At 41.7% G+C, this 22,262-nt stretch overlaps 1 protein-coding gene and 1 long non-coding RNA gene across 3 annotated transcripts in view; both read left to right on the top strand.

The window, feature by feature from the left end:
• RIC1 (RIC1 partner of RAB6A GEF complex) overlaps window positions 1-22,262 on the top strand; it is a 347,665-nt gene that overhangs the window by 137,313 nt on the left and 188,090 nt on the right. The window lies entirely within an intron of this gene.
• LOC144380023 (uncharacterized) lies at window positions 8,400-16,972 on the top strand. Its single transcript, XR_013443710.1, has 2 exons — window positions 8,400-8,814; window positions 16,333-16,972. It is a non-coding gene; the product is annotated as an uncharacterized LOC144380023 (long non-coding RNA).

Below are 22,262 nucleotides of genomic sequence, written 5' to 3'. Positions count from 1 at the left end.
TGAGCTGACTCTGTTGTCCCACAATACAGGTTTTGAGACAAATGACCACACTAGCAGCTAATCATTCATTAAGCTTTGGCTATTTGGTGCCCAAGTGAAAGTGAAGAAGAAAAGAACACACAAGGAAGTCTGCCGTGCTAAACACTGCGTGAGCAGCTCTCCATAAATCATCAAATTTAACCCCTTCGAACAATTTGGCGAGATAGGTAGGATTTTCCTCATTTTTTCTGATGGGAAATGGAAGCTGAGAGTCCCGTGTCCAAAGTAACATAACTGGGCCCCAAGACCTAATACGTTGTTCTCTAACTCTAACTCTAATACATTGTTCTCTAATTCTAACACATTGTTCTCTAACTCTAACTCTAATACATTGTTCTCTAACTCTAACACATTGTTCTCTAACTCTAACTCTAACACATTGTTCTCTAACACATTGTTCTCTAACACATTGTTCTCTAACTCTAATACATTGTTCTCTAACTCTAACTCTAATACATTGTTCTCTAACTCCAAAATTCTTCACACAAACCACAAAGGAAAATATATTTTAGGGCTCATCTACACAAGACATAATTAAGCAGTGAAATGCATCGGGACAAAGGCTCACTATTCCAAGCACACCTAAGTGATTGTCTCTCCGTTGGACACTCACTTCCGGTTGTAACTGAAACAGAGCTGCCGGGGCTCAAGTTCAGACACTTCCTCCCCACTCAGCCAATGGCCACAAAGGAAAAAGAAGTGGCAAAAGGCAGTTTCAGGCGGCGACTAACCTTCCCTGGATGAGAGGCATAAAGGGACCACATCTACTGGTCCCGGGACATCTAGCAGTTGCCCGGACGGTTGATACTAATCCGTTGTTTCAAACACATGTTTTCTATTCATCTGGCCCCAACAGTTGAAGCTGAAAAAACATCCTGCCTTCCAAGCAAAATTGCATTTACGTATAAAGGCACATCTGTGTTCTATGGTTTGATATTCACAGCCATCTGTCTGGTCCTCTCAGGAACTGCTGACCACACAGGTCTTTGCAGACCCGGGATCCTTTGGGGATCAACACAAGTGCACAGACCACACTTGGAGAAACACGTTACCACCTCCCTTTGAATTACAACAGCCTGACCTTGGGTCCTTCTAAGATAAATCCCACCACTTGATTCTTGAGATGGTCTCCACCTATCAATTAATTGCAGATTACTTTCTTCCGCTTTTTGTCTTTTTTTTTTTTTTCTGTTTTAATTCAAGCAACCTACAGGCCTGCCTAAAGCAGTCTTCAATGACTACAGACATTCTGAAGGAAATAAGAGAGATTAAGAGATCTAGATCATATTTTCTTTCCAGTGATTGCTGTATAACTGAGCACAACTGTTCTTTTTTATCTTGAAAATTAAAGCTGCCCCTGGACGCTCTAGGGTAGGGCCTTGCTATTTGCATATTTCTTCCCCTGTCTTCCCCCTTGGCTCTCCCGTACCCATGGGTTTAGAGGAACCAGCTACCTGTGGGAAGGAGGTAGAGAGAACACGTCAGCAAAGCTACCAGCTCAGGGTAAGCATCCGACTTGGCCTTTCTGCAGTCAGATTGCACAATTAGATATAAAAGCCAAACCAAATACCACCCTACCACCAACTATACCTTTCTTTTGTCAACTCTGTTTTATGGTAACATGATTTTCCATCACTGAGTGATGATACTGTGATGACCTTAAGAGATTTCTATGCTGAATTCCCAGAAACAGTTTGGGGGAACGGTGTTACTTCTCTTTTGCTTCCCCTCCCCAACGGTCCCTTCTGTGCACCTCAAACTTACTCTTCAAACTTACTCTTCAACCCATTCTTCTTTTGAGGGAAATTAGTCTATGTTTCCCTGTACACCCCACTCTTACCTCAGTGGCCAAAACACACAAAAACCAGAGCCAGTCCCTTGCCAATTGCAGTAATAACCTCCCACAGGTGCTGAAACCCCACCTGAACCTGGATTTTTTGCCCCCTCAGGATTCCTCTTGGAGAAAAAGAATCAGGGCAGCCCTCACGCAGAGGACTGAGCATAGAACAGAAACCCCAGAGCCTTCCAGCTTCAAGCTGTTCCCATGAACCACCTGGGGTTGGAGGGAGAAAAGTCTAGCACAGTAAAGACAGAAGCTTTGGGAAGGGATCTCTTGGGAGATCTGGAAGTGTGTTGAGAGTTCTGTAGTTACTAGAAATGTGGTGCTATCAGTGCCTGACAAACACTAGGTGCTCAATACCTACTTTTAATAATGCTGTACATTACATCCTCAGGGACTTATTTGTTTTATAACTGGAAGTTTGTACTTTTTGCTCCCCTTCACCCATTTTTGCCTCACCCCAACCCCCAGCCTGTAACCAGCAACGCCCAGCCTGTTCTCTGTATCTGTGAGTCTGGGTTTGGTTTGGTTTGGTTTGTTTAGGTCCTAGCTTAGATCATTGCCAAAAGCTTCTTCCAGCTTTAATTCTTCTCAAGTTTCCCCCACCCTCACACACCTGCTGGACACTCTGGACATCATCAGTGACTTGCAGCGCCCCAAACATGCCAGGCTCTTCAAACTTGTGTGGCTTTGTCCATCTTCCCTCTGCTCTTCACCCCTCTTCACTGCATGAGCTCCTTCATGGCTCAGCTCACATGTAACCTCCTCCAGGGAAGGATAGGTATTAAATGCTCTTCAACTCTTTGGTAGAATTCACCAGTGAAGCTCTCTTATCCTGGACTTTTGTTTGTTGGGAGGTTTTTGATTACTGATTCAATCACCTTACTAGTAATCAGTCTGTTCAGATTTTCTGTTTCTTCCTGATTCAGTCTTGAAAGACTGTATGTTTCTAGGAATTTATTTATTTCTTCTAGGTTGTCCAGTGGTTGGCATATAATTGTTCATAGCAGTCTCTTACAATCCTTTGTGTTTCTGTGGTTCAGCTGTAACTTCTCTTTCATTCCTGATTTTATTTGAGCCCTCTCTCTTTTCTCTCGGTGAGCCTAGCTAAAGGCTTTCGTCAATTTTGTTTATTTTTTCAAAGAACCAGCTCTTGGTTTTGCTGATCTTTCCTATTATCTTTTTAGTCTCTATTTCATTTATTTCCACTCTGATCTTTATTATTTCCTTCCTTCTACTAACGTTGGGTTTCATTTGTTCTTCATTTTCTAGTTCCTTTAAGTGTAAGGTTAGATTGTTTGAGATTTTTCTTGTTTCTTGAGGCAAGCTGGTATGGCCATGAACCTCCCTCCTAGAAACTCTTTGGCTGCATCCCATAGATTTTAGTGTTTTTTCTGTTTTCATTTATCTTTGGGTATTTTTTAATTTCTCCTTTTAATTTCTTTGATGACCCAGTGGGTGCTCAGTAGCACAGTGTTTAATCTCCATGTATTTGTGGGTCTTCCAGCTTCCTTTTTGTAATCGATTTCTGCTTTCATGCCATTGTGGTCAGCAAAGATGCTTGATAAGATTTAAATCTTCTTGAATTTATTGAGACTTGTTTTGTTTTGCTGAACAGGTGATCTATCCTGGAGATCATTCCATGTGTATTTGAGAATGTGAATTCTGCTGCTTTTGGATGGAATGTTCTCTATATATCTATTAAGTCCATCTGGTCTAATGCAATGTTTAAGGCTGACGTTTCCTTATTAATTTTCTGTCAGTGGATGACCTATCCATTGTCACGTGTGATCTCTTCATTGGTATATATGCCCTTTCTCGCTCCCCACCCCCTTCTCCTCTAGGTCTCTTAGGTTTTTGTTTTTGTTTTTGTTTTTCATTTTTTTTTAAGCTCTTTTTACTTTTTGCTGCTCTGAGTGGATTTCAGTGCTTTGTCTTCCAACTCACTGGTCTGTTTTTCCATTTCATCCAGTCTGCTGTCAAATCCTTCTAGTGTATTTTTTTTTTTTTTTTAGTTCGGTTATTGTATTCTTCAGCTCTGTGACTTCTGCTTGTTGCTTTCTTATATTTTTCTGTCTCCGTATTGAAGTTCTCACTCTGTTCATCCATTCTTCTCCTGAGTTCAGCGAGCACCTTTATGACTATTACTTGGGATATTTATCAGGTAGATTACTTATGTCCATAGCATTAAGGTCTTTTTTCTGAGGTTTTGTCTTTCTCTCTCATTTAGAACAGACTTCTCTGTTTCCTCATTTTGCTTGATTGCTGAGTTTCTACAGGTTCGGTGAAACAGCTGCCTCTTTCAGTGTTGAAGGAACCGCCTTGTGGAGGTGATGAAACTTCTTATTTGCCCTTGACCTAGTTCTCCATTGTCTCTTGAACCTTTGTGATTATCTAAAGGGCCTGGTTTATTCTTGGTAAGTCCCTGTTGTTAAGGGTATTCCAAGGCCTATCAGTGTTCCAAGGAGAGGAATCTCATTAGCACCCACTTTCAGGCTGACTGGAAGTCAAACCCTCACGCAGAAGCTTTTGAAGTATGGAGAATATACAGTCCTGTGGGGCCACAGTCGTTAAACCCTGCTGGCCTCCAGACTGGGAGCTCGGGATGTGCCCCTGGGCAACAGTTTCAAAAACCAGGGTTCCCGATGAATGGAGAAGCTCCTTTCTGTGAGGTCTTACTGAGCTGTAGCAGGGCCAAGGGGTTGTGCAAGCATGGTGTCTCCTAAGACATTTTCTGGGAGCATCTCCACAGCCTCTAGCTTATGGCACCCTGAAGCCTGTCTCTCAGGCTGAAGCTCCAGGATTAGAAAATAGGCCTTTTTCACATGAAGACTGGTGCCGCATTTCAGTAAGCTGTCTGTACTTACTGGCCAACACCTGTCTTTCTGATAGTTTTAGCTCAAGATCCGCCCCCCCCCCTTGGCCACCAGGGGCACAAGGGGCAGCCTCTGGGTGGTTGGCAGGGGCCTGCGGGCTTTAGCAGGGCAGCTGGAGAGGTTAGGAAGTGTGGCCAGCTTCAGAAAAGCAGTGGGAAAATGGCTTGACTGCAAGTGCATGTTGGCCCCAGGCTGGGAGTGGGAGAATGCCAGGACCATTGACCTTTGCCTGCCCCAGCCAGGGAGAGGGGGTTGCTGTGACAACCTGCACTTTTCAGCCTCAGCAAGGCAGTGGGAGGAAGCTGGAGAATGCACAGATGACATCCACTGGCACCTCTGCCTTCGGAGGGAGACTCAACTGTCCCTGCCTCTCCAGCAGATGCCCCCGGACCAGCCAATGAATCTCCTTTAAGTACAGCCTAGGGGAATTTCAAATTGGTGCTTTAGTGCTGGATCCTGGGGTGAGTGAGCCCACACACAAGCCATTTGAAAGGAGACCCTCGTTTTCTGTAGCACTTTGTGTCCCCATTGGTTTGGGGAGCTCATCTCTCTGGTGCAGATCCCAAGAGTTGGGGTGCCTGATGTGAGGCACCAACTCTTGTTCCTCCAGGAGAAGTCCCAGACAGGTGAGAGCCCCCCCTATTGGATGTCCCCACACTAGGGCTGGTGTTGTTTTGCGGAGACCATATCTCTGTCTCTCTATCCATCTTGATGTTGTCCTTTTATCCTTTGTTGTGGGGAGCAGTTCATGTAGTTTTCAGACCATTTTCAGAGGGAGAAGAGGTGAGCTCAGGATCTTCCTACACAGCCACCTTGAAACCCTCCTCCCCAAAGAGTTGATTAAAATGCAGGTCCTGATTCAGTAGGTTGGGTGGCACCCAGGATTCTACACTCCTAACAATTTGTCTGGTGATGCCAAAGCTGCCCTAAGGAGAACCAGACTTTGAGAAGCAAGGACCTAGAGTTTAGGTCCTAGCTTAGATCATTGCTAAAGTGTCTTCCAGCTTCAATTCTTGTCAAGTCTCCCCTACCCTCATGCACCTGTTGGACACTCTGGACATCATCAGGGACTTGCAGTGCCCGATATATGCCAGGCTCTTAGACCTGTGTGGCTTTGTCCATCGTCCCTCTGCCCTTCACCCCCCTTCACTAGATGAGCTCCTTCATGGCTCAGCTCACATGTAACCTCTTCTATGGAACCTTCCCCAACTCCCCAACCTACTGGGCAGTCAGGTCCTCTCTCCTCTGTGCTCACCATACTGTACCATAATATGCTGTTTACATTTCCTGGTTCATAGCACAGGGTTGCTCAGGTTATGCCCTACGCAGGGGTCCTTGGCCAAGGAGGCAGGAAGGGGCCGAAATCCACTCTGTCCCCCACTTGTTATCCCTGAGTCCTGGCACCGAGCTGTCTGCACCAGAAGGAAGGGCTGACTTTTTCCAGATCACACAAAGGTGCCACAGGAGCTGATGGTCTTTTCTACCAGACGTGGAGTCTCACTCATCTCTCGGTTTCTATCCTCCTGGCACAGTGCCTGTCACGGCTCAGCATTCTGTAACATGTTTTTTGAATGAAGGAATGATGAGAGAAAGAAATGAAGAGCTACAGAGAGGAATGCACGGACAATAATTTCATTCAGTCCTGATGGTAAATCAGCTAAACTGTGAGCAAGAGATCTGGGATTTGCTAATGTGCTGCTGAAAAGGCAAGGCCCTCAAAGCCCCATCTTACTAAAAGGATTATAATAGGTATTAGTGAAAAGAGATGGAAAGGCTGCAGTCAGTCCCTGTAGAAAACTCATCAGAACGAGCAAAGAAAGAGGCTGCCCACAAGCAATCCTGACTTATAATATCTTTTCAGATCTAAGGGAAGATGAAGGGGACTCCAAAGATACAGTTTGCTCATAAGCTTTAGAGGCTATTGAAAGCAGCACTTTCTACAGCAAAAACATCCTGAGAACAAGAAGAGGTGATGACAAAACCATGAATTCGCCTAGAGGAGCTGATGTCAGAAACAGAAGCGAAGGTCCCAGCTTGTGAAAGTGAGTCTCCTCTGACTGTGAAGTCTCTGGGCTCTGTGGAGAAAGGCCCGGCCCCAATAAAGGAGCATCTCGATGCAGTCTTTTCATCCGGGCTCCTTTGATCTGCTTTGTGAGAGCTCCTCAGCTGTTTCCACGTGAGCCTTGCTCTGACAAGACTGTGAGCTTCCGGAAATGGGGACTCAAGCTTAGACCCCTTTTATCTTCCTGGGATCGCATGATGCTCTATGAATTGAAGTCGGTGCTGGACTTAAGGGGAGTTTACAGCTAGCCGTCGCTAATAAAATAAGGAAGGGCAAAGGTCTTATAATTCTCAGCCAACATATCTAGAACTTCACTTTGGAATGGTGCAAGAGATTCCTCTGAGAAACATACTGATACCTTGCAGAAACCCAACCTGGGCTTCGCCTCTTACATCACCTTCTTCTCGTTCAGGCCAGTTTCTGAAAATACAAGCATGGTTCTGGAGTAAGGGGAACTGAGAATCTTGAATACTGTATGCTATCATGTGACTTCAGGATAACATGTTATTCAAAACAAAACCTAAATTCAACATATACACACATAAACACACACACACACACACACAGAGAAAGGAAAGTAGGGTAAGGTCTCTAAATCCCCATTTATCTCTTACCAGAATTTAATCCCAGATTTCCTTGCCTCCAGCCAATGTGGCAAACAATCAGAAAGAGCAGACAGCTTTTTGGGCCATATCTTTTCTTCCAAGGGACTTTCTGTTCTTGTTATCTAGGATGAAATCTGTGATCAGATGATGTGTAGTCATCTTTGAGAAGAACAGAGATAAGGTCTTTCTGATGTAACACCACCCTAACACTTAACATTAAAAGCTGCCCAACAACCTATGGGAGAGAACTGAGTAAATACAAAGTTTCCTCCTTTTAAAGCAATACAAAATGCTGAGTTCATATACTTTTTCCCTGTGTTATTTCTAGAAGGAAGGCAGGCAGTTAATTTCTTGGGTTTTTTTCCCTAAGAATATAAGCCATGTTGCAAATGTTAAATTTTTTTTAAAAAAGGCTTTCAGTTCTTAAAAACACATGCTCATTTTAGAAAAATTTGGAAATCATTGAAGAGTTCAAAAAAGAAAGTTCCCTCTAAATGCCAGCACCTAGCATAACCTTACCCATATCTTGCTGTAGCTTTTCAAAAGTCATAGAGAAAATCAGCATAGGAAAAGCTATGTTCACATATTCACTAAGTGAATCAGATGCAGGCTATGTTCTTAACTCTGAGGAGCAGTGCAATTGTGGAAGTAAACTAATCTGGAAATGTTAAATGTCAAATTCAAAAATTAAGACAACATGTGACTGTCGATCATGAGTTTTCCCTGGATAAAAGTGCACATTTCCAGATCTGTAACGTGACTTTCTGTTTTAAAACAGATTGGAAGTTTTGGACACATTGTTTGCTGTCTCTACATTTTGGAGGAAAGCTGAAAGCAGCTTCTCAGATACTGGATATCTCTTATGCTTGGCACACACACAAAAAGAAAAATCCATTCGGGAAAGTTAGAGAAATCCCAACACGTTATTTATCAGACAATTCACGTGTATCCTTTCGAAAAAGATCAATTCTGACTATTTTATTACTTATAAGGCATTCTTCTGAGTGTCCACAACATTTTTCCTTCTTACTTAGCTCTTCCTTCTTGGCTTCTTTACCTGGTGCTCAGAAGAAATCAGAAGTGATCTCACTCCTTTGGACACCTCATGGTAGGCTGCGGAAGGTCTTACTCTAATGATATTGACATTGCCTTGAGGCTGAGTTCTGAAGCTTCAAACTTCAAACTGGAAAATCACATTGATTCCTTCTGTCTATCTCCATCCCTCGACGTGTCCACTTGACTGACTGAAGTTCAAGAGCGCCGCATCCGCGAACCACTCCTTTCCTTGAGGTCCATGGGAGAAGCCACGCTCGCCCGTGAAGCCAGTGCACTCCCTGTCCAACGGGGTGTAATGGACACCAACACTCTGCCCGCACTACTAGGGGCACGATGGTGAGTTTTCTTGTTCATTTAGCACGAAGAGTCTCTTAGGTTGAGGGATCCCTGCCCCGTTCCTCCTCGGCCACCAGCTCCACAGGATTAGGTCTCCTGGGTGTCAGCTTCACGTGATCAGCCTCAAACAGAGACAGGTCATATGCTCCCAAGAGCGCAATTTCTTGCCTCAGCTTTGCTGCTCACAGCAATTCATCTCCAGGAAGAGTTTCAAGAAATGAGCGTGAGTGATAAAAACTTTGTTGCTTGATGTGCATAAACCCCATCAGCTCTCATTTTCTCAGCTGGGAGCATAACCAACATGACTCAAGCAAAACCAGAAACCCTCAGGTTGCCATATTAACAATGCTATTCTTGATAAAACCCTCATAAAACCCTGGGATGGCAGAGCTGGAGTGGAAATTCAACATCGTCCCCCTACATTTTACAGATGAGGAAACTGAGACCCATGTTCGTGGTAACACAACTCATTTGTGGCTTTAAAAATACGTATTTCCTTGTTGGCTTATTTCCTTTTAAAAAAGAACAGGAATTAATTAGCCTGTCTCGCCTTCTAGAAATGGCTCATGGAATCAGACTCATGACACAAAGTCAGCAGCCTATTGTCTTATATGGAGGAAACTGCAGTTACCACCCCAACCCTAAAATGGGTCATCTCAGACCCTGGGGTTTACCCAGGGCCATGAAAATGGACAAGTGCCTAGACTTTGGTCCCTTAGCTACTGCGCCACTCACTACCCATCTCTGGCTGGTTCTTTAGCATCTGTTGGTCCCTATTGCCCTTGGCAGGCTGCAGATACACACCTGCAAATGTCCTCTCTTGATCACAGGTCAGCTACTAGGGATTCTTTTTTTTTTTTTTTTTAAGATTTTTGTTTATTTATTTATTTGAGAAAGAGTGAGCACAAGCAGGGGGAGCAGGAGAGGGAGAAGCAGGCTCCCTGCTGAGCAGGGAGCCCAATGCGGGACTCGATCCCAGGACCCCGGGATCATGACCTGAGCTGAAGGCAGACACTTACCTGACTGAGCCACCCAGGCGCCCCCTCCCCCCACCTCTAGGGATTCTTGCCACTGCTCTTGGGGTCCCGGTGCTCAGGACAGGTCATCACAGACACCCCTCCCGGCTCCCCCCGAGGTCTCACTATCTGAGTGCTGTGCAAAAGTGCAAGCAGATCCCTAACTCTCACAGAACCTGCCACAAGTCCATGCCCTCCAATTCCCTGTTCCTGCCAGTCTCAGACATTCTCCCTCCTCCTGAGCATCAGGCTACCTCTTTTCTTCTTCGCCTGCCAACTCCAGTTCCTATCATCCCAGAGACTTTCTAAAGCAAGGGTGATAACGTATCCCCGAGGCTAAAAAGCCCTGACCTCTAAGACACAAAGCCTGGGTTTGTACTCTTCCTTCCTTTCATGGGGAGACTAGAAAACCACATCTCTGGTGTCCTGAACCAATTGTCTGTGTAATTGTATGTTTAGCGTCTGACTCTCTCTCTCTGGATTGTAAATTTCATGAATTAAGGAATAGGACTAGGTTAAGGTTAGGATTAGTGGTCCATTGAAATAAAAGAGTCTCATTTAAGGTTCGTCTCAGAGGAGATAGAGAGAAAGGGGTAGAATGACGTTGAAAACTATTGAGAAAAATACATTTACAGGGCTTGACAACAAATTTGCCATGAAAGATGTAAAAGGCAGCAGTCAAGGATGATTCTGAGATTTTTTAAATTGACCCACCCAAATGTGCTGACGGTGGTGAGAGGGAGATTGGGCTTGGTAAAGGGTGGCGGAAGGTGGAGGGCTTGTGAACAGTGAGTCTGGTTGGGAAACGGGGAGATACTCAGGGAGGTTGTCCTGCAGCTGATAGATTTGTGGGTCTAGCTGTTTTAAGTACATGTGAGCAAGAAAATCAAAATGAAATTGCAAAGTGGGCAAGGTTATCTTTGGAAACTCCTTTCTCTTTTAGGACCCATTTCAGGTCCCCAGTTCCCTAATATTTTGCTGATCCTCATCCACATCTGCTCTTCAGAAGCAATCTGACTGGGGTGCCTGGGTGACTCAGCTGGTTAAGCAACCAACCCTTGATTTCAGCTCAGGTCTTGATCTCAGGGTCATGAGTTCAAGCCCTGTATTGGGCTACATGCTGGGCATGGAGTTGCCTTAACAAAAGAAAAAGGGCGATCTGATCATGTCAAGTATTCTGAGCCTCAACTCAAAGGAATGATAATAACACCATTAATCAGAGGGTTTATTATAGCTCTTTCTATGTGCTGGGTGCTGCTCCAAACATGAATGCTCTTCCCAGCACACTGAGGTAGGAAACATTTATAGATGGGAAAACTGAGACCCTGGGATGCTGAGTGACTTGTCCAACATCACACCGCCAACTCATAATGAAGCAGGAAACATTCCCTGGCATGGTGGCTCCAGGGTCCATTCTTGGAACCACTCTCCTGGGAATGAAAGCATAAGCGTAGAAATGTAAGAAGAGTTGAAATGTGTAGGAAACTATGTGGGTGGGTGGGGAGACACTCAGGAAAATTCAGATTCCATGTGCGGGTGATTCTAGTCTCATCCTGCTAACCGGTGACTGTGATGACATGGGCTCTGCCCAGAATTAACCCCAGACAATGGACCTAATCTCTTTCTGTTTCATTTTCCTTATACATAAAAGAAGGAGAAACAACTCATGCACAAGGTCATTCCTTATAGCAACGTTTGTAATATCGTGTAGCTGGAAACAACCTAAATGTCTCTTGAGAGGAGATTGGCTAAAAAATGATCGTTAACCCATAAAATGGAATATAATGCAGCCATAAAAAAGGAGTAAGGGAAATCTCTATATACTGATAAAGAGTGATTTCTAGAATATATGTTTTACACACACATACACACACAAACCATGGTGCAGAACTAGGTATATCATAGGCTACAATTTGAATAAATAAGGGTGATAGGAATATATAGATTCCTTTCTATTTGCACATGCCAACATAGGAAACCTATAGAATTGGCTGCTTCAGGAGAACGGGGTGGATGGGGAACAGAGAGACGGAACCTGTCCCAGTCGTGCACCCAACAGAGGATGGTGCCATGCCCACCCAGGGGAATCATTACCATGCCTAGGCCCCAAGGGACAAGGGAGTAAGTGGTCCCCTGAACCGAGAGAGAGAGACCTGTAGATACAAAAGGAGCCCCTGGACAGATGCTGGAGCCCTCCCTAGATGCACCCACAGCCCAGCAGGGGAGGAGCTGGGGAAATAAATACCCTGACCCCATTCTCCTCCTGCCCTCAACTCTCTTTTCAGTGCTCTCCCCTGGGGAAACCCTACAAGAAGCCCCAGGGCAGAGAACATAGTCAAGACACCTTTAGAGGTGAGCATTGTCCTGGGGCTCAAGGCTGGTTGACAGTGGGTCTGGAGAGCAAGCTGTCCACCACAGAGAGGACCACGCCTTTTCACCGTGTACATTTGGAACTATATGAATGTGCAGCTTATTTGGAAAATAGTCAGTGTTGCATACACAAAAAAAGAAAAAAGAAAACCTGAAATAGAGGGTTAGAGCAGATGGTTTCTGAGCCTCTCCCTCCCTTCAAACTTGACCTACTTCTTTGAAATAATACCCCATGGCTCCATCTAGTGTCCAAATGGTGCCTCACTGTTCGGAGCTCCGTGTCCCTTTAGGGGGAAATTCTACCGCAAGTCACGCTCTCTGCCCCGAATCATTGGCTTTTGTGAGCAGTTTTCACTATGAATTATACCCACTTGGTGAATGATCATATCTCCTAAAAGTAGAGAATACTTATTTTGAGACGCAGAATATTTGTTGTTTTTTCTTTTAAAGAGATAGTGGAAATTTACTTAAATTCAATTTTGAACTAAGTAGTTACAATGTTTTCCCACATTTCAAATTGTTAAATAAACTTAGAGGTAAGCAGCATGTGATCTAAGGCTGTAAATCTTACATAAGCCCACTTTTGAGCTTGTGATTCCCCTCTTCACATGTCCTTAATGCAACGTATCTCAACCGTGGCCACCAAATACCTGTTGGGAGTCTCAGTGAGCTCCTACTCCAGCTTTGGTTTTCTTTTTCAGCATTCCTTCGGCTATTGGGGGTCTTTATTGGTTGTGTACAAATTTTAGGATTGTTAGTTCCAGCTCTGTGAAAAATGTTGATGGTATTTTGATAGGGATTCCATTGAATAGCATAGATATTTTAACAATATTTGTTCTTCCAATCTACGAGCATTGTAAAGTTTTTCCATTTCTTCCTCAATTTGTCTTCCCCAATTTCATCCATGAATGTTCTATAGTTTTCAAAGTACAGATCTTTTACCTCTGTGGTTAGGTTTATTCCTAGGTATCTTATGGCTTCGGTGCAATTGTAAACAGGATCGACTCCTTGATTTCTCTTTCTTCTGCCTCATTGTTAGTCTATAGAAATGCAGCTGACTTCTGTGCATTGATTTTACATCCTGCAACTTTGCTGAATTCCTGTATCAGTCCTAGCAATTTTTTGATGGAGTCCTTTGGGTTTTCTACGAAGAGTATCATGTTGTCTGCGAAGAGTGAAAGTTTGACTTCTTTGTTGATTTGGATGACTTTTCCCCCCCTTTTTGTTGTCTGATTGCTGAGGCTAGGACCTTCAGTACTATGTTGAGTAGCAGTGGTGATAGTGGACATTCTTGTTGTGTTCCTGACCTTAGGGAAAAAGCTCTCAGTTTTTCCCTGTTGAAGATGATATTGGCTGTGGGTTTTTCGTATATGGCTTTTATGATATTGATGTGTATTCCTTCTATCCCTACACTGCAGAAAGTTTTTATCAAGAAAGGATGCTGTATTTTGTCAAATGCTTTTTCTGCATCTATTGAGAGGATCATATGATTTTTAGTCTTTCTTTTATTAATGTGGTGAATTGCAGTGATTAATTTGTGGATGTTGAACCACACTTGCAGCCCAGGAATAAATCCCACTTGGTCGTGGTGAATAATCCTTTCAATGTACAGTTGGGTTCTATTAGCTAGTATCTTACTGAGAATTTTTCCATCCATGTTCATCAGGGATATTGGTCTGTAACTCTCCTTTTTGGTGGGGTCTTTGTCTGGTCTTGGGATCAAAGTTTGTAATTCTTTTTAGTGAGTTCTTTTTTTCTAAGATTTTATTTATTTGAGAGAGAGAAAAAGAGAGAGAGAGCACACACAAGCAGGGGGCGTGGCGGGCAGAGGGAGAAGCAGGCTCCCCGCTGAGCAGGGAGCCCGATGCAGGACTCAATCCCAGGACCTGGAGATCATGACCTGAGCCAAAGGCAGATGCTTAACTGACTGAGCCACCCAGGTGCCCTTTTTTTTTTAGTGAGTTCTTTGTCCCGTTTTGGTATCAAGGTAATGCTGGCCTCATAGAATGAGTTTGGAAGCTTTCTTTCCATTTCTATTCTTTGAAACAGCTTCAGAAGAATAAATATTAATTCTTCTTTAAATGTTTGGTAGAATTCTTCTGAAAAGCCATCTGTCCCTGGACTCTTGTTTGTTGGGAGATTTTTGATTACTGATTCAATTTCTTTGATGGTTATGGATCTGTTCAGGTTTCCTTTTCTTCCTGTTTCTGTTTTGTTAGTTTATATGTTTCTAGGGTTGCATCCATTTCTTCCAGACTGCCTAATTTGTTGGCATATAATTGCTCATAATATGTTCTTATAATTGTTTGTATTTCTGTGGTGTTGGTTGTGTTCTCTCCTCTTTCATTTATAATTTTATTTATTTGGGTCCTTTCTCTTTTCTTTTTGATAAGTCTGGCTAGGGGTTTATTGATATTATTAATTCTGTCAAAGACCAACTCCTAGTTTTGTTGATCTGTTCTACTGGTTTTTTTTTTTTCTATATCATTGATTTCTGCTCTAATCTTTATTATTTCTCTTCTCCTGCTGGATTTAGGCTTTATTTGTTATTCTTTCTCCAGCTCTTTTAGGTGTAAGTTTAGGTTGTGTATTTGAGACTTTTCTTACTTCTTGAGAATGCTTCCATGTATTTTTTAAATTCTTCTTTAATTTCCTGGTTGACCCATTCATTCTTTAGTAGGATCCTCTTTAACCTCCATGTATTTGTGTTCCTTCCAAATTTGTTCTTATGGTTGACTTCAAGTTTTAAAGCATTGTGGTCCGAAAATATACATGGTATAATCTCAATCTTTTTGTACCAGTTGAGACCTGATTTGTGACCCAGTAAGTGACCTATTCTGGAAAATGTTCCATGTGCACTCGAGAAGAATGTGTATTCTGCTTTAGGATGAAATGCTCTGACTATATCTGTGAAGTCCGTCTGGTCCAGTGTGTCATTCAAAGCCCTTGTTTCTTTGTTGATCTTCTGCTTCAGTGATCTGTCCATCACTGTGAGTGGGGTGTTAAAGTCCTCTACTATTATTGTATTATTATCCATGTGTTTCTTTAATTTTGTTATTAACTGGTTTATATAATTGACTGCTCCCAAGTTAGGGACATAAATATTTACAATTGTTAGATCTTCTTGTTGGATAGACCCTTTTATTATGATATTGTGTCCCTCATCTCTTATTATAGTCTTTGGTTTATAATCTAGTTTATCTCATTTAAGGATGACTACTCCAGCTTTCTTTTGATGTCCATTGGCATGATAAATTGTTCTCTACCCACTCACTTTCAATCTGGAGGCATCTTTGGGTCTAAAATGAATGCCTTATAAGGGGCATTTTGATGGTCTTGGTGTTTTGTTTTGTTTTTTATCCATTTTGATAACCTATGTCTTTTGATTGGGACTTTTAGTCCACTTATATTCAGAGTAATTATTGAAAGATATGATTTAGTGCCATTGTAGTACCTGTAAAGTCAGGGTTTCTGTAGATTGTCTCTGTTCCTTTCTGGTTTTTGTTACTTTTGGGCTTTCCCTTTGCTCAAAGGATCCCCTTTAATATTTCTTGCAGGGCTGGTTTAGTGTTCACAAATTCCTTTAGTTTTTGTTTGTCTTGGAAACTCTTTATCTCTCCTTCTTTTCTGAATGACAGCCTTGCTGGATAAAATATTCTTGGCTGCAGATTTTTCCCATTTAGCACATTGAATATATCACACCAGTCCTTTGTGGCCTGCCAGCCTTATGTTTCTACATTGGTAGGGTAAGGACCTCTTATTCCAAGCTGCTTTTAGGATTTTCTCTCTGAAATTTGGAAGCTTCACTATTATATGCCAAGGTGTTGATCTTTTTTTTTTGAGGGGGTTCTCTGTGCCACCTGGACTTGAATGCCTGTTTCCTTCCCCCAGATTAGGGAAGTTCTCAGCTATAATTTGTTCAAATAAATATTCTGCCCCTCTCTCCTGCTTTTCATCTTCTGGGATCCCTATTATCCTGATATTATTTTGCTTTATGGAATTTCTGAGTTCTCTAAGTCTCCCTTTGTGATCCAGTAGTTGCCTCTCTCTTTTTTTCCACTTCCTTATTTTCCATCATTTTATCTTCTATATCATTGACTCTCTCTTCTGCCTCATTTATCCTCACTTTTAGTGCCTCCATTTGGGACTGCATCTCGGTAATAGTCCCCAGGGTGGGTAGTCAAGATGTAAGTGGGGGAAGTAAGGACAAACTGGAACCCACAAGGATGGACTGGACTCTGCATTAGTCTCTCACCACTTCCAGACCTCTAGGATATTCATCATGGACTTAAACATGCACTTGACCCAAGAGCTGGAGAAGCTGAAGCAGATCCTCAAGGAATAAGAGGAACTGTGAGCCTGGACAGACCTCCTCAACGTGAGGAAATATGGCCACTCCTTCACCTCCACTTTCTGTATTGGGCACAAAATTGTCTCTTGTCTTTTCACATAAGAAGTCTAAGAGGCTTATAGAAATGAAGTGACTTGTAACCTAGAAGCCCATATGTACATATATATACTTAATTCTAGTATGGTTAACATATAGTGTTATATTAGTTTCAGATGTACAATATAGTAATTCAGCAATTCTATACATTACTCAGTGCTCATCATGATAAGTGTGCTCTTAATCCCCTTCACTTAGTTCACCCCCCCACCCCGCCTCCCCTTTGGTAACCATCAGTGTGTTCTCTGTAGTTAAGAATCAGTTTTTTGTTTGTTTGTTTCTTTTTTTCTTCATTTCATTTAATAAATTCCACATATGAGTGAAATCCTATGGTATTTGTCTTTCTGTGACTGACATTTCACTTAGCATAATATTCTCTAGATCCATCCACATTGTTGTAAATGACAAGATTTCATTCTTTTTTATGGCTGAGTAATATTGCATTGTGTATATATACCACATTTTCTTTATTAATTTATCTATCGATGGATACTTGGGCTGCTTCCATAATTTGGCTATTGTATATAATGCTGCAAAAAAACTTAGGGGTGCATGTATCTTTTTGAATCATATTGTTTTCATATTCTTTGGGTAAATACCCAGAAGTGGAATTCCTGGGTCATCTGGTAATCCTATTTGTAATTTTTTGAGGAATCTCCATACTGTTTTCCACAGTGGCTGCACCAGTTTACATTCCCACCAACAGTGCACAAGGGTTCCTTTTTCTCCACATCCTTGCCAACACTTGTTGTTTGTGTTGTTGATTTTAGCCGTTCTGACAGGTGTGAAGTGATATCTCATTGTGGTTTTGATTTGCCCTTCCCTGATGAAGAGTGCTGTTCAGCATCTTTTCATGAGTCTGTTGGCCATCTGTATGCCTTCTTTGGAGAAATATCTGTTCATGTCTTCTGCCCATTTTTAAATTGGATTATTTGTTTTTTAGGTGTTGAGTTGTATAAGTTCTTTATATATTTTGGATACTACCTCCTTATCGGATATGTCATTTGCAAATATCTTCTCCCATTCAAGTAGGTGCCTTTTAGTTTTGTTGATGGTTTCCTTTGCTGTGCAGAAGTTTTTATTTTGATGTACCCTCAATAGTTTATTTTTGCTTTTGTTTCCCTTGCCTCAGGAGATATAGCTAGAAAAATGTTGCTACAGCCAATATCAGAGAAATCACTGCCTGTGCTCTCTTCCAGCAGTTTTATGGCTTTAGGTCTCATATATAGGTCTTTAATCATTCTGGTTTAGTTTTGTATGTGGTATAAGAAAGTGGTCCAGTTTCATTCTTCTGCATGTAGCTGTCCAATTTTCCCAACACCATTTGTTGAAGAGATTGTCTTTCCCATTGCATATTCTTGCCTCCTTTGTCATAGATTAATTGACCATATAATCATGGGTATATTTCTGGTCTTTCTATTCTGTTCCATTGATCTATGTGTTTATTTTTCTGCCAGCATCATACTGTTTTGATTCAGCTTTGTAGTACGTCTTGAAATCTGGGATTGTGTTATCTCCGGTTTTGTTCTTCTTTTTCAAGATTGCTTTGCTTATTTGAGGTCTTTTGTGCTTTGCTTATTTGAGGTCTTTTGTGCTAACAAATTTTAGACTTATTTGTTCTAGTTCTGTGAAAAATGCTGTTGATATTTTGGTAGGCATTGCATTAAATCTGTAGATTGCTTTGAGCAGTATGGACATCTTAACAGTATTTGTTCTCTTAATCCATGAACATGGGATATCTTTTTTTTTTTTTTTAAAGATTTTATTTATTTATTTGACAGAGAGAGACACAGCGAGAGAGGGAACACAAGCAGGGGGAGTGGGAGAGGGAGAAGCAGGCTTCCTGCAGAGCAGGGAGCCCGATGCGGGGCTCGATCCCAGGACCCTGGGATCATGACCTGAGCCGAAGGCAGATGCTTAACGACTGAGCCACCCAGGCGCCCCGGGATATCTTTTCATTTGTTTGTGTCACCTTCAATTTTTTCATCAGTGTTTTGTAGTTTTCAGAGTGCAGGTCTCTCACCCCCTTGGTTAAGTTTATTCCTAGGTATTTTCTTCTTTTTGGTGCAATTATAAATGGGATCGTTTTCTTAATTTCTTTTTCTGCTACTTCATTACTAGTGTATAGAAACGCAACAGATTTCTGTACATTGATTTTGTATCCTGTGACCTTATTGAATTCATTTATCAGTTCTAGTAGTTTTCTAGAAGCCTATTTTTAACAATATCCTTATGCAGCTGAAACTCTTCTCAAAAGAGTACATGTTGGTATTTTGGATCTAGGTCCATGCTATTCCTCCTCTCCAAGGGACATTCCTGACCCATGTACTTATGCCTGTTACCTCTGATGATATCATATACGCAGGCTTAGGTAGCTTTGCAATAACAGATGTACCTTTATTATTATTCTCCAAAGGAAGTTACTCATTCCACTGCAAATAGATGGGATCTCAAGACTGATTTCCTCCTGGATCTTTATAATATAACCTTATCTAAATTTGAGCACTGCATCCAAATGTTCATTTTATCTAAATGTGAATTACTGGCTTTGAGCTAAGGCCAAGTTCTCAATTCTCTATCCAAATCTGGTACCAAATTATCCATGGTTGCTCTGTGACTGCTGATCTAAGGGGAACAAGAACACTGTTTGGCAGAATAGGAGAGTAAATTCTTTTTTTTTTTTTTTAAGATTTTATTTATTTATTTGAGAGAGAAAGAGAGCCCGCACAAGCAGGGGGATCAACAGGCAGAGGGAGAGACAGGCTCCTCGCTGAGCAAGAAGCCCAACACGGGACTGGACCCCAGGACCCCGAGATCATGACCTGAGCCGAAGGCAGTCACTTAATGGACTGAGCCACCCAGGTGTCCCTAGGAGAGTAAATTCTTAACCTTCATTTCTCTCTTCTTGATTACTCATCTAGATGCAGTTTAAATCCACTGCCAAAACATAGCATTAGAATTCAAATTACTTGGGGCACCTGGCTGGATCAGTTGGAAGAGTGTGTGACTCTTGATCTCAGGGTTGTGAGTTCAAGGCCCACATTGGGTGGGGAGCCTACTTAAAAAAAAAGAATTAAAATTATTTAAGTGAGAAAATGATGTCTTTGTCAATGCATTTATTTTGAGCAATAATAATACAACAAAGTTCCAGTACTGGGCAAGAGTTTGGCTAATCTTCTCAAGAATATTACAACAATACATAACTTGAAGTGACTTTTTCTCCCTCTGTATCTTAACTCATTGGGCCAAGAGTAATTAATTAGAGTTGAATACAATTTTATATTAGATGTTTTGCTATGGTTTTATATTTTGTATAACAAATACTTTCTTTTATTTTGTAATTAATATAGTTTTAATGATTTAAGCACAGGATTATTCCCATATGCTTCTATACATAAGTTTACAAACACTTATATTTTAATGAAAGAAGCTGCAAATAACAAATACTTTAGTTTAAATCATTTCAGTAAAAGAAAATCTAGTTTCATAAAATAACAAATTGGAAGGTGGTGATTTAAATTTGCAATTTTTCCTCTGCCACACTATTTGTCATAGAAATCTTTAAATGGTAAGTTCCAGTACTAACATTAAAATACAATTTAATTCACCAAAATGTGATTCATAGTCCTCCTTTCTAGGAATGTGTTTTTTACAAAGTGAGGTATGTCAGTACTTCTTTCATTTAAGTCACCCCTCTATTCTTTTTTGCTAATTTATTTTGACTATTTATAAGATAGCTTGCAACAAAATGCCCCCACAACCCACAGATTTATAAATATTATCCTTCTTGAGTTATATTCTGATATGGTTATTTTTCAGAGACCTCAAAAGACAGATAAGCAAACTTCCTTCTGCAAAGAGGAAAAAGCCACCAATCAACTGAGCAAAGTCAGGTCCACAGACAGACAATAATAGGCTGCTTTGACCTTCACATTCTTTACTTCTTTGTGTCTTGACTTGAGGAGTTAAGGTGTTTGGATATGTGCCCCTGGGCTGTGGGTACCTGCCACAAATTGGGTTTTCAGGGTACAGACTCTGAGACAGAGATTAGGGTATAGGAACTTTATTGGGAAGTGATCTTGGAATCCAACCAGTCTATGCCCTGGCTTAGGTCAATACTAAAGCAGAGAACAGTGCCTTCCACCCCGGGCCAAGGGGAGGATGAGCCTAAGGGGGTATACGATCCAGCTATTCCTCTCTACATGAAGATTCTCCTTCCAGTGCCAATTTTGGAGGATATTTTTATTTTCATTAAGGCAGGCAATACTTTTTCATCAAGGATCTGTATTCACTGCTAAACATTTTTTGAAATTTGTAATTTCAGTTATAATCTTCACTATCAATGAGCAATTTAGAAAAATACAACACTGTACTAAAATAAACTTACTATATATTTCAGACACTATCTTAAGATTTGGAAAATTAGTGTTTTCTGCCTTTTAGAAAATATAAAATTTTTTTCCTCAAAGTTTGCTTTTATTGTTGTCCTTATGTGGCCATGTAGGGCTCTCCATAGCCCTCTGCATTCCTTCCCAAAATCTGTGCTTGCTGTCAGTTAGGTAGAGATGTTTAGCAACAAAGAATAATCTGAGCAGGACCCACCCAGCTTTTATATCCCTCATGGCTGAACTTTAATGAAAGTTTGAGCTTTTCCAAAAGTCTGGTCTTCGCTAACTGGGGAGGAAAAACAGTTGGAAAAAAATGCTTTGAGCATGTGAACCATGTAATTTCATTTGAACTAAGGAATTCCAAAAATACTTGCTTATTGGAAGGGCAGTTATGTTTTTGTGTTGGAATTTGTTATGGAGAGTAAGAAGTACTAGTTCTTTCCTCCCCTACTTTTTCTCATAAACATAGAAAAAAACTAAAGACAGTGGCTGGGTAGGAAAATAGTGTGGAGAGGGTAAGGTGGATCACAAATTGTGCTTGCCCCAGAACCTATCCCTTGTTTGGGGGATCTATCTACTCTTTTGTGACCTTTTGAGCCCCACTCAGCTTGAGACAACCCTCTCCCCCCTCTGATGATAATTCAGGGCTCCATCTGTCCATGTCTTCAAGACTACAGTAGTTGGGCTGAAACCCAGAAATTTTGTCAGTTCTGCTCACTGATGCCAGTGTAAATGCTATGCCAGTAACAAGACGGAAACTTCTGGGTCCCCGCTGGGCAACCTTGTCAAGCAGAACATTTTTAGGTTGTGTCTGACTTTAGATCTCTGTGAGGAGATCAGGTGTTAGTAAAAATGTTCATAACTAGAATTTGGGGGGAATATGTACTATGTGCCAATCACAATATTGGGGGCTTTTACATGAATGATGCGATTCAACCCCCACAACAATCTTCTGTGGAGTTTTGAAGCTTAGAGAGGTTAAGAACTCCGATTTTGAAACCAATCCGTCTGTCTCCAGAGCCTTGGATCTTCTTCCCTGTTCTGTGAGCCCTGGCTTTTGATAATGGGTTTCACTGTACACTGTGCTAGATTAGAATCTCAGACACCAGTGTAGCAGATGCTCTTGGTGCCCTGACCATGTCTCCTTGGGGCTTTATCAACTACCAACAGGTGCACCACCTTGCAATGGCTTTTTCTCGTGGCCGGAGGTCCAGCGGTGAGCATGGA

Source organism: Halichoerus grypus, chromosome 14, assembly GCF_964656455.1.
Source record: "Halichoerus grypus chromosome 14, mHalGry1.hap1.1, whole genome shotgun sequence".
In the NCBI taxonomy this organism is placed as follows: domain Eukaryota; kingdom Metazoa; phylum Chordata; class Mammalia; order Carnivora; family Phocidae; genus Halichoerus; species Halichoerus grypus.
This window is presented reverse-complemented; position numbering and strand designations above follow the sequence as displayed.